The following is a 14019-nucleotide window of genomic DNA, read 5'->3' on the forward strand; positions in this document are numbered from 1 at the left end:
CCGATGGGATGACACAACCGATGTTGGCCAATGGACAAAAAAGCTAATACCCGACATAGGAGACTGGATTAAATGTAGACATCGGCAGGTAGATTACTATCTGTCGCAGATCCTGACAGGACATGGAAGATTCGGCGTATACGCCATGAAGATGGGAAAGACGCAGGGAGATGGTTGTTGGTACTGTTCTGAAAGGGATACAGTAGAACACACTTTTTTTTACTGTGTTCGATGGGAAGAAGAACGAAGGAGAGCCTGCCAACAACTTGGCCGACGACTCACGCCAGGGAATGTGGTTCAGATTATGTTAGAGAGCCCGTTTGCCTGGAACACAGTAAAGGCAATGGCGACGAGCATTATGGGGATGAAGGATAAAGAAGAGAAAGGAAGAACTTAATAATATACATCACTCCATTCTGATGTCATGCCGACAAGCAGTTCCAGAATGAACTGAGTGAAGCGGGCAGGGGTTTTTAGTTGGTGGAAATCCAACTCCCACACAGAGTGGTGTCTTTAAAAGATTTTCCCCTGCCATAACAAAACTACTACTACTACTACTACTACTACTACTACTACTACTAATACCGGGAGAGTTGGCCGTGCGTGTAGAGGCGCGCGGCTGTGAGCTTGCATCCGGGAGATAGTAGGTTCGAATCCCACTATCGGCAGCCCTGAAAATGGTTTTCCGTGGTTTCCCATTTTCACACCAGGCAAATGCTGGGGCTGTACCTTAATTAAGGCCACGGCCGCTTCCTTCCAACTCCTAGGCCTTTCCTATCCCATCGTCGCCATAAGACCTATCTGTGTCGGTGCGACGTAAAGCCCCTAGCAAAAACTACTACTACTAATAATAATAAATAATAATATTAATAATAATAATGGCGTATGGCCTCCGGAGAGGACTGGTGCAGGTCTTCCGAATTGACGCTTACAGGCGACATGCGTGTCTGTGAGGATATAGACCTATTTATTATGAAGTCTAATGTTTAATACGGCACACACATTTAGCCCTCACTCCAGAGGAATTAACCAATTATGTTTGAAGTCTCCGATCCGGCCAGAAATCAAACTCAGGACTCCTTGGATCTAAGGCCATCACGATAATCATTTAGCCATTGATCCGGACATTTTTAACAACGTGAAGGAACTTTCTCGGACATTGTTGTTTTATTAATATTAAGTAACTATATATTATAATAATAATTATTATTATTATTTCCAAAAAGAATATATTACTTGTACTAACAGTGATTAAAACACAAATACATAAACGAAATATACATTATGAACATAACACACTCTGACGTTAAACTTAACCATGGTTTATCGTAACAATTACCATGATCAAGTATATGCATGCATTCTAGAACCGTTCATATCGCTGTACGTGTGTTGCTTTTACCAAGCATATTTTCTATAAAAAAAAGAGTTATTCAATGTTAAAATTGATATTAACTGCCATAAAGCTTCTTTGTTATTTGTCGGTTTTTTGATATGGTTTCTAATTTTGACTGTCACTGAAACGGACAGTACTAAGCCCCTATATGTCACGAAAATAATGCTGCGAGGCACGGTATTGTATAAAGATGAGAAGTGACATCAGGCTCTTCCATAGCTGTACTCTTTCTGCTCCACATGAAAGATATAGCAGCTGGCATTCCAAATACAGAATAAATAGCCAGTGGTACTCTACCTCCTCTCCGCCTTCAATATTGGAATATTTCTTATCTGTGTGCCACAGTGTCCGGCGCGACAGCTTCTGTCACTTCAACACGTCGCTCTGTTAGCCTGCTCTGGAATCTAGGACGTTGTGCTCTTATACAATATAATAAAGTTCGATACCTGAATGTTATCGTGCTGCCCAGTGAGTAAATCAAAGTGTATTGGCATGATTGCTTTATGATCTCATTTATTAATTGAAACTAAGTTATGGCATTAAGTTTTACTTATTGATGAAGATAATAATAGAAATGCATGGAGTTTCAGGGGTATGTCATCTATTAGATTTCCAGGAGAGGGAATGCATTATGATGCGAACAATGGGTCAATTTCTCATTAAGTAAGATTTCTAAAACCAACGAGGAAGAAATGCAGACCAGTTCCTTATACTTACATGTTATAAACTCTGTCAAAATAATTTATGATACCGAATCCCTGAGTTAAAACATAGAACAGTGTGTATTTTATACATTACAGACATAGAATATACGTTGTGTTTTGTTTCATATCCGCGCAATTAGCCAGACAGAATTCAAATTCCCGACCCGGCCTGGAAACATACTTGGGGACCTCTGAACCGAAGGACTCAACGCTGACCATCCCGCCAAGGAGCCGGCCAGTAAAAAAATAAAAATAAAAAATAAATAAATAAATAAATAAATAAATAAATAAATAAATAAATAAATAAATAAATAAATAATAATAATAATACCGGGGGTACAACTTCTGCGTCCTGTTGAATTGCGCGCCTTCTTAAAAGCCATCTGTGCCGTGAATCCTGAATTAATGTAATTGAAGTTACTCGGGCCTTTAATCTTTAGATGTCTCTACTATCGGCCTACATGTCCCCTCTGGCGGGATTACGAACAATTACCTTTTAAGGAATTTTCAGTTTTCAATGTTTTCTTAAGTGTTTGTAGATTTTATTTTTCATATGCTAAGGTTGTCAACACTCCTACGGCTTCTTTCTTCCTTAGTTACTAACCAATCAGGGATTTTGTGGATATTTCTCTAGCCAAATAAAAATTGGGGCGTTCTGCCTAGCTCAAGAGAGTTCTGGACCTTCCCCTCTGAGATGCTATAAAAGCTGGACGCTTTAGGGGCGTATTGACATCTTCATCACTAAGGTCTAGTGTGTGTGTGCGGCGTAATAGGAGGCAGGGACTGTAGGCCCGCATTCGAAGGCCCAACAGGTCAAGGTAATGGTAGACATCTCTTAACATGTGGTAGCTCAAGGCAGATAACTTGAGGGGAAGGTTTAGAACTTCTTTGATTAATGTAAGGTTCTAAAATCTCTGTTTAAATGTAAATTTTTGGCAAGTCTGAGAAACATGTAACTTAGGGAATAAAAATTGTTCACCCTCTGTTAATTCCCATTCAACTTGTTATTGGGGTGATTAAAATATTCTAAACCTCTACAGCAAATTCTTCACACTGCTTTGGTACTTAAGATTTCGCATCTAGTCACCACTCTGTATTATAGGCTGCAACGTCGGGCCATAAGCCCATATAGGATTTTAAGTGTCTTTCAAAAAGGAATGCAAGTGTTTCGCCTCCTAACCTTTTGTTAATGGCCGATCGTCTTAAGCCTTTTTATTTTTGTACACTAAGGCCATTTAGAATGGGCACTCATTGCCCCTGTTTAAATTGCCATTATTTATAGACGAGTGTGTAACAGACTGTCGGGCAGAAATGACAGTACAGCATGATTCTGTAAGAACTTGTTTTTTTATGCAGATATGGCAATTGTTAGAATCATTCACTAGATTCAATACATCTTTCACTTCACTGAAGTAAGAATATTTCGATGGCGTACTCCAGCGGCTAAGCATAGGTTTTGGTGGCAGGGCAACATGGATAATTTATCTGTAAAGTCTGAAGTTTCCTTGTTACCTTGATGAACACTTTCTTTACTGTATAAGCCATACTTTTGGTCAAACTACACAGCCAGTCCCTAACAGCACAAATGTATGTCAAAAATGTGGAAAAATCTGCGGTTCAAGGATTGGCCCTAACAGTCACTTAAGATCTCACAAAAGCTAAGTTCTTCAGGAAGACAATCATACTCGTTAACGAGGGATAGCCCATCAGTTTTGGTCATGCTAGCCCGGAAGCGCATGTGTAGCAAGTGGAGATATATTTCTTCCCTGGTACGTCGGCACTGCATTGTGCTTATCACAGGATAACTTGCAGTGTTTTCTCGACTGGCGAGCTAGCCGTCCAGTTTCTTAGAAAGGTACGATATCCAACTAATGATCCCATACCGCACAAGGACGAAACACTTGTAATTTTACAATTTAGATTCTTGAATTTTATTTAGCCGCCTATTTTTGGTCTGTGTTAGTACCTATTTAGCTTTGATACTGAGAGTAAATTTACCTACTTATACTAAAGTTATGGCGAGTGGCTCAAAAATTTAAATAATGTGTTATAGACTACAAACACTGCCCTATCTGAATATGGCAAGATCGGTACTCAGGATAGTGGATGCCAGTCCGGGCATTCATTCCTCGAATTTTCGGACAATGCAGTTTCTTAGTGTGACACAAAAATAATGACTTAGATGCCTACAGTTGTAAGGTTCATCAGAAGGATTTATGAACGTGTATTAAGGTGGTATTTATAAATGTGCATGTAAAGGAAATTAGTCATTGTTTATAAATTCCACTTTCAATTTTTTCATCTACCAGGGCAGCGAGTGGTTTACAAAATGACCCTTTGAAACATCACAACACTACACACTGCACTGCACGGTCCACTGTACTAAGAGTGTTAATTTCTTGCAATAAGATTAATCAATCCCGTAACCTCCGATTATTAGCACATTAGTGTTATTGTGGCCGTTAAACGTTGAATAAGTCCTGTGCATACAGAAATAAAATAATATTGTAAAAGTTACCCATTCGTGAAATTGTGCATTTCTTTTAACAACCGGATTTATTTATTATAACTATATCCAATGTACAAACAAACAAACAAACAAACGATCCCCATGGCACTACAGCCCTTGAAGGGTCTTGGCCTACCGAGTGCCCGCTGCTCAGCCCAAAGGCCTGCAGATTACGATGTGTCGTGTGGTCAGCACGACGAATCTTCTTGTCCGTTATTCTTGTTTTTCTAGACAGGGGCCGCTACCTCACCGTCGGATAGGTCCTCAATTCTAATTCTGTAGGCTGAGTGGACCTCAAACCAGGCCCCAGGTCCAGGTAAAAATCCTGTCCTGGCCGGTAATCGAACCCAGGGCCTCCGGGTAAGAGGCAAGCACGCTACCACTACACCACGGGGCTGCCATATCCAATATACAGGATGGGCAAAATAAAACTGGATCGGGAAATATTTACGTTAGGACTGATGCGGGATTAACCCTGTCAATTAAAATCACAGAAGATGCTGAAAATGGCGGCCGTTGATGACGATGCAGCCCTGTGCTCGATTGATCAAACTGTGAGACACGCGCAGCAGCTTTTCCTGAGGGACAGGAGCAATTTAATGTTCTGCTGTATCTCTTCCGGTGTGTGAGGATTATTGGAGTACACCTGACCCTTCTATTTACCCTATAGGTACTAATTACAGGGAGAGAGATCAGGCGATCTAGGTGGCCATTCGATTGCACTACTTTGCGGATTGTCCTTTCCAAACACCTCATGAACTCGTGACAAGATTGTCAAGACGCTGTGTGCTGTCGCTCCATCTAGCTGAATATATCCACACAGTCGTTCATCTTCTGTTAATTGATCCACATATGGGTAAAACAGTGTCTGGACACCAGACATCGCGCATCGCAAACCAAACTTGAGATTATGCAACGGATTTTCGACGTACAGATGGGGATTTTTTTGATGCATAAAGGCGCGTGTTCTGTGAGTTTATATATCCTGACAGGCTGAACCAGGCCTCATCTGAAGAAATGAAAAACTGAGGATGGAAAAGTCCTGACTTCACTTCACTCAGAAACCGCCGGCAAATCTCAACACGCGAAAGTTCCTTTGGACGCTGTGACGCATGCACAAGCGTAAATTTGTAATGGTAGAGATACAGGTCCTTTTTGATAACATTTCGGCATGACGTTGAGATTTCGTCGAACTTCGTTTCAGGCTTTTCCGGCGTTTGAAAACTTTTCGGACAGTTACGTGTCTTATTCGCTACCGAGCCGTTTCCGCGGCCATTTTGCCACTGAGTTTTACATTGCATAATTTGCTGGAGGTTTCGCTAAAACACTCCCAGTCTTAAACTCTTGCGCAAACAGTTCCACACAGATTTTTGAACGAATCGTGCTCTGCATACGACTCGACAATGAACACGCACTGTTTTCTTGTCAGCATAATTTTGTGTTATATTCAACTGATCACTAAACACGTCTGCTCCTCCCACTCAATCACACGTAATGGCAGAGCGACGCACGCGGGATATGTGCACGCGCAGGCATGTGACAGCAACCAACTGGTGCATAGAAATCACGGTTTCCAGCATTTGCTGTGAGGGGGAGTTCTCCTGTTCATTTAAATGAAATGGCGTATGGCTTTTATTGCCGCGAGTGTCCGAGGACGTGTTCGGCTCGCCAGACGCAGGTCTTTTGAGTTGACGTCCGTAGGCGACCTGAGCATCGTGGTGAGGATGAAATGGTGATGAAGACGACACATACACTCAGCCCTTGTGCCAGCTGAATTAACCAATTATGGTTAAAAATCCCGACCCTGCCGGGAATCGAACCCGGGACCCCAAAGGCCAGCACGCAAACCTTTTAGCTACAGAGCCGGACTAATATTCATTAACATTTTTCCGAGCCGGTTTATTTTTCCCACCCTATATTATTGTATACCTGAGGAACTTAAATTACTGCATACTTTTCGTGGTCATTTGGAGTTTAAGGACGGTGGAATATTTTTTTTTTTTTTTTAAGAACGAGTAGTAGAAAGTAATTATTCACCAGAAATGTTCGAAGCTTGGAACATCGTTGTTTACCACTATCAGGGTTTCATGTTAATGCCGAAGCACAAGCTTACAAAATACTTCACAGGAAGCATCAATGCAGCCCTTCGAGATTACTTTACAGCCCTGCCACGCCACCTAATCTGGAACTAACTGATGTGTTACCATTACTTAAATGTGAATGCTATGCTTGCTCATTGAGTTGTAGTCCATCTCAATAATGTAACGGTTTCCGCTATTAGCTGTTGTTCTCGAAGGCTTGGATTCGCTTTCATTTACTGCCAGTAATTTAAGATTTGCAGAAGAGCCGGCATGAGGTTGAAAATTTACGCACAGCTCAAATTCATTCGGGATGTGCCTGGAAAGAGCTGCAACACTTGGGATGAGAACACAGATTTAAATTTACGTTGAGTTGTGAATAGGACTGGGAACTGTAATCATTATATAACGACGGATGTATTTCTAATGAAGTACATGTATGAAACTAATAAATGTATTACCTATCGTATAGACCCCAATGGCAATAGTATGAATTCCACTGGCACCAAAGTGCAAGGAAATGCAACACAAATTTGAGAAAACATTATGTTGATTGCGATCCCCTATGAAGCTTAACGTCAAGATCATCAGACCCTCCTTCATTGGATCGTTATTATTGTAGGCAATGTATAATGTTAATACGGGGGTACCTCACTAACCAGAGTTAATATTAAATTTTATTGATGCACCCTGAGGTCCGCCTCTCTGGTGGAGTGGTTAGTGTGATTAGCTGCCAGCCACGGAGGGCTGGGTTTGATTCCCGCTCTGCCACGAAATTTGAAAAGTAGTACGAGTGCTGCAACGGGGTCCACTCAACCTCGGGAGGTCAAGTGAGTGAACAGGGTTCAATTCCCACCTCAGTCATCCTCGAAGTAGTTTTCCATGTATTCCCACTTCTCTTCCAGGCAAATGTCGGGATGGTAGCTAACTGAAGGCCACGGCCTCTTCTTTTCCTCTTCCTTGTCTATCCTTTCCAGTCTTCCCTTCCCCTACAAGGCCTAGGTTAAGTATAGTAGGCGAGACCACCTGGGCGAGATACAGGTCCTCCTGTCCAGTTGTACCTCCAACTCAATGTTTCACGCCCCAGGACATTGCCTATGAGACGGTAGAGATGGTATCTCGCTGAGTCCGAGGGAAAAACCAACCCTGGACGGTAAACGGATTGAGAAAGAAAGAAAGATGTAGCCTGAAAATCACCTACGTTCACAATAGAGTTAACAATTTGTGAAATCATAAATGCAGAGAAACTACTTAGAATAATTCAATATGGATGCTACTCACATTATTAGTATATAAAAATATAAAAGTAGCGCTCAAATAAATCCGAAGTCTCCATCTTATTTTGCTAATGAGACAACTTACTTCGGACTCTCTAGGTCAAAAACTGACATGTCATCTTGCTGTCAACTTCGCTAGGTTATTTCAAAGTTATAATGATCCTGAACTAAGGGAAAAATTATCTAAACACCAAGAAGGGGATATGCTAGGTTAACGAACGTTGAAAGGCGAGTACATACATCTTTAAGATGACCTTGATTCAAATTTTCCGCAACTAGCAGTAGCGTGGCGCTAGTAGTAGCCTCAAGACGTTGCACATCAGGTTTGCTTTAAATACGGACTGAACTGTGCGAGAACGTTAGTTACCTGGGGGATTGGACGGAGTGACTGTGAGTGGGTCAAGAATGCCTTTACGACGACGAAGAGGCCAGTATCAACAGCTCACTGTGGTTGAACGAGGTCATACAATAGGGCTACGTGAAGGTGGATTTTTCCTCCGCGCTATTGCAGAACGACTTGGCAGAAATGTCTCCACTGTGCAAGCGTGCTGACAGCAGTGGTCGCGAGAAGGTGCGCTCGCAAGAAGACCGGGCTCCGGACGTCCCAGTGGCACCACCGAGAGGGAAGAGCGCCTTATTCGGCGTATGGCTGTGGCGCAGCGGACTGCGTCTGCAGCAGCAATTCAAGCGGCAGTTGGCACCACAGTGACACAAAGAACTGTTCGAAACCGGTTACTTGAAGGACAGCTCCTAGCAAGGCACCATGCGGCGTGCATTCCAAATACCCCAAACCACCGCCATCAGTGGTGTCAAGTGACAGCTCATTGTAGTATGCAGTGGAGGTCCGTTGTGTTTACCGATGAAAGCTAGTTCCGCCTTGGTGCCAGTGATGGCCGCGTGTTGGTTAGGTCGAGGCAAGGTGAGCGCTTGCATTCCACCTGTCTGCGGTGTCGACACAATGGACCTACACTGGGAGTTCTGGTTTGTGGAGCAATTTCCTATGACATCAGGAGCACTTTCGTGGTTATCCCACGCACCCTGTAGGTGTGTGAGTCCATCTGGTGATTCGACCTATTGGGCTGCCATTCATGAACAGAATTCCATCAGGATATTGCGCGCCCCATGCCGCTGCTGTAACACAACGTGCTGTACAGAACGTCGACATGTCGCCTTTAGCTGTTCGATCCCCCGATCTGTCACCATTGGAGCACGTATAGGACATCATTGGACGACAACTCCAGCGTCATCCACAACCGGCATTAAGCGTCCCTGTATTGACCAACTAACTGCTACTTTGCTAGTTGCTTTACGTCGCACCGACACAGATAGGTCTTAAGGCGACCATGGGACAGGAAAGGCCTATGAATGGGAAAGAAGTGGCCGTGGCCTTAATTAAGGCATAGCCCCAGCATTTGCCTGGTGTGAAAATGGGAAACCACGGAAAACCATCTTCAAGGCTGCCGACAGTGGGGTTCGAACCCACTATCTCCCGGATGCGAGCCAACTAAGTACAACAGGCAAGGAACTCCATCCCACCTGCTGACATCCGGCACCTGTTCGACAAAATGCATGCACGTTTAAATGCCTGCAATCAACAGTCAGGCGATTACTCCGGTTATTAATGGACCAGCATTGCAAATTTGCGATGGCTTTTTTCGTGCAGATATTAACCTGCAGTCTTGTACCTTTAATCAATTAAATACGTCACCTCGACAATATTATTGCCAAAATTTCCGTTTTCTATATTCTTTATTTCATGGTGTTTGGACTTTCTTCCGCCGGTGTATTTCCAGAGAATTGGAATATGACATCAAACGCATGTGAATCAACATTGATATAGTTATTGAGTATTTTTGACTGAAATCGTGGTAGACTTTGTTTGGTGAAAGTTTTTGTTACTGCAGTGTGTGGTAAAAGGAACACATCTTCCTTTACTATGAAAATCCACAGCCTGTTCCAGTCATTCGACCGGGTCAGGAGTGGAATGAACGAAGCCCCCATCTAGCGGTGAGGATAGGAACCGTGCCGGTTGCCGAAGCCTGTCGCACTCCTCTTGGGCGATGATTAGTGAATGACAGATGAAATGAAATTATATTGGAGAGTGTTTTGGAATGAAATATGACAGAGAAAACCCCCACAGAAAAACCTGTCCCGCCTTCGCTTCGTCAGCACAAATCTCACATGGAGTGACCAGGATTATAACCACGGAACCCAGCGGTGGGAGGCCGGCGCGATGCCGCCTGAGACATGGAGTCTGGCTTCCTTTACTATATATTGCCTTAATCGAGTTATAATATTTTTTAATTAAGGAATATAATATAAAATATGGGTTTACATTATTATAGGTTAAAATGTGTCTCAAAATAGTGTATCTAAATATTTGTAAGAAACGTTGGGAGTAATCCTTGGGATTAAAGCAAGTTAAAATGGCTCTAAGGAACATGTCCTATAACGCATTGGTATTGAGATACTGTGCATGTAAGGCACATTGGTACTACTATATTTACGATTTTGTGATCCGTCGTCTGTTTTGGTCACCGACGAGGTCGCATTTAGAAGAAATTGCACCATAAAGTTCCAAATACGCACACACGTGGGTAGTTAAAATTGCCAATGGTACCGTACAATCATCAATGATCTGCATTCAGGTCTGTCACACAGGTGACAGGTTTTTTCCATCAATCGTTTACTTACTTTTTCCCTTAAACGTTTTCAAAGAACTTTGAAATTCTTTGAACATTTCCTTTCGTAAATTATTCCAATCCGTTACTCTTCGCCCTACGAATTAATATTTGCCTCAATTTTTCCTCTTGTTTTCCAACTTTACCATCATAATAAAGATCATCTTTCATGTCTTTTTCTTGCAAGGTGCTTTACGTCGCACCGACACAGATAGGTCTTATGGCGAGGATGTGATAGGAAAGGGCTAGGAGTGGAAATGAAGTGGCTGTGGCCTTAATTAAGTCACAACCCCATCTTTTGCCTGGTGTGAAAATGGGAAACCACGGAATAACATCTTCAGGACTCCCGACAATTGGGTTCGAACCCACTATCTCCTGAATGCAAGCTGGCAACTACGTGACCCAAAACACGCGGCCACTAGCTCGGTTTTCCTACACTGAAAAGTTTCACTCAAGGTTATTCGTCTACTAAAGTCATTCCACGCCATTTCTCCACTGACAGCCCGGGACATACCACATAGTCGAGCATCGTGTCTCCTTACTCCGAATTCTTACCAGCCCGAAGTTTGCAACACTTTGGTAACACTACTCATTTCTCAGAAATCACTCAAAACAAATAATGCTAATTTCCTTTGGGTCTTTCCCGTTCTCATATCAAGTAATCCTGGTAAGGGTCTCATACACTAAAACCATACTCTAACTGGGATCTTAGCAGAGACCTACACACCCTCTGCTTTACGTTCTTATCACAGCCCCTATATACTCTCATAACTATCTGAAGAGATCTGTAACCTTTCTTAACAACCCCGTTAATATGTTTACCCCAATGAAGATCAGCTGTTATATTATCAGCTATCTCCTTACAGTGATCCCATTAGGTACTATCGCTCCATCAACACAGTAATTTAAACTGCGAGGGCTTCATTCCTTTGTGAAGCTCACAACCTGAAATTCCATCCCGCTTACCATCATACCATTATCCGCTGTCCACCTCACAAAATATAGTAGTCTATCTATCCATCAACAACTGATCGGTCGTTTCTTGCCACCCCGACGACTGAATAGACCAGCGTATCTAACCTCGTTGAGAAGCACGCTGCCTGTACTACTGGAACATGTGTACTAGCGGTTCACTGCTCCATGTGCTTCATGCATCACGGAGCTCCAGCGCACTTCAACTTGCCTGTATGTAGGCTTTCCTACAACACCTTCCCACGACGGTGGATTGGGCGATGAGGTCCAGTACAATGCCCTGCACCGTCTCCTGACATTAATCCACTGCACTTTTATCTGTTAGACAGAACTCAGACATCTTTGAGTAGCTTCCTCAGTCATTTGAGGCTGCTCATAGCGGAAAATTAGAGTATTTCCTGCGATGCGGCCAATGTATGTCGTGTAACTCCATGAACGTTTTTTTGCTAGTTGCTTTACGTCGCACCGACACAGAGAGATCTTATGGCGACGATGGGACAGGGAAGGGCTAGGAGTGGGAAGGAAGCGGCCGTGGCCCCAGCATTTGCCTGGTGTGAAAATGGGAAACCATGGAAAACCATTTTCAGGGCTGCCGACAGTGGAGTTCGAACCTACTATCTCCCGAAAACTGGATACTGGCCGCACTTAAGCGACTGCAGCTATCGAGCTCGGTATAACGCACTTAGGACATATGGTGTTCATAGGGACATTTTCTTGCCTTCATCGCTGGAATCATCACTCGATGTTTGTTACAAATCCTTTGTGTTAAATACTGAAGAGAAGGGTGAACAATATAACAATGTTTATAAAGGAAAGGAACAGTTAGAACTACGTGATTATTACTCACAGATGTAATAGGTGATAGATATTAATCCCTAGGGAATGAACGCTTCAATAATTAAAAAGTACCACATTTTCAGTAGGAGGAGGATACAGTGATGAAACTTGCTCTGTAACACAGAAAACTATCTAAGGAGTCATGTGCTGTTCAATAGAAATCGATATTCATTAGCTGTGAATTCTAGAAGATTTTTCAAAGAACTAGCATCAACTTGAGTAGGCCTACGAGAAACTGGCTGAATAAATTTAGTGCGGAGTTAAAATTGTTGTTTATAGGACAAACTGTAAGTTCTCAGACATGTGTTAAAATCGATGTCAGTTGAGGAGGTAATGTGCTGTAAACGTGTTCTTGTTAGAAGAAACTATGACAAACCATATTCTGATGATATTCTAACAGAAATAAATGCTCTGCTATGTTGTAACATTTAACGATTATTTTACAAGTTTAGAGCATCAATACTGCTCTTTCCTTCAAGTTCAGAGTTTGCTTACTTAAATGGTCTATCTCACTTACTTGTACTGTACTGTAGATCTCATGTACCTAGCAATTACTGATATTATTGCGAGTGAGTCCTTTCCCCCCATGTTCCAGCTTAATATCAAACAAATTAAGAGCAGGTGTGCAGACTATGTCCATTTGTGGTTTAATCTAGGAAATATGAACGGCAGTTAAACTTCAGTGCACAAATCCTCTTCCATGGAGCAATTACGCTATAATGAGGGTGCAAGTGAACTTAAGTCTTGAAATTATTTTAAGTGTTATGCTCCTTTAAAATGGTCATAACCAAACAGAGCTCAGATACCTCAATAATACAGTCAAGTGGTAAAGGAAACATGTCTCTAATGTACTATCGATATCCGTGTAAGATATGTGGAGACCAATAGGAGTGACTGGTTTTGGAAACCTTTCGAAAGAATAACATCGTTTTCAATCGCATTTATGAAATAGAAAATATAGTTTGATGAATAACTGTACTGCATTTATTAAAGAACGCCAATTAATATTTACAGTGCCGAGCGAGTTGGCCGTGCAGTTAGGGGCGCGCAGCTGTGAACTTGCATTCGGGAGATAGTGGGCTCGAACCCCACTGTTGGCAGCCCTTTCCGTAGTTTCCCATTTTAACACCAAGCAAAATCTGGGGCTGTATCTGATTAAGGGCACGGCTTCTTCCTTCCCACTCCTAGCTCATTCCTACCCCATCGTCGCCGTAAAACCTATCTGTGTACGTGCGACGTAAAGTATCTTGTAAAAATAACATTTAGAGTCTTCTCTGCAGTATATTAGCGCAATGCTATTTAAAATTACTAATACAATTTTATTTCAGCCGATGGGCATTAAAAATATATAAATAATACTGTACATTTCAATTTTTAATTACTGTGCATAGTAGTAACGTAAGCAAGGATATCCGTTCATTGTCCATTTCACACATGCAGTAGCGAATGTACTAGTATGTACGTTCCCTTCTAAAGTACATCTGTCTTTCAGATTTTGAATATTATGCCTCGATTTCATGCCATTCGTCGATACAGAATTAACAGTATTTTTGTATCTCTCTGTC

This window comes from Anabrus simplex, chromosome 1, assembly GCF_040414725.1.
Source record: "Anabrus simplex isolate iqAnaSimp1 chromosome 1, ASM4041472v1, whole genome shotgun sequence".
Classification (NCBI taxonomy): Eukaryota; Metazoa; Arthropoda; class Insecta; order Orthoptera; family Tettigoniidae; genus Anabrus; species Anabrus simplex.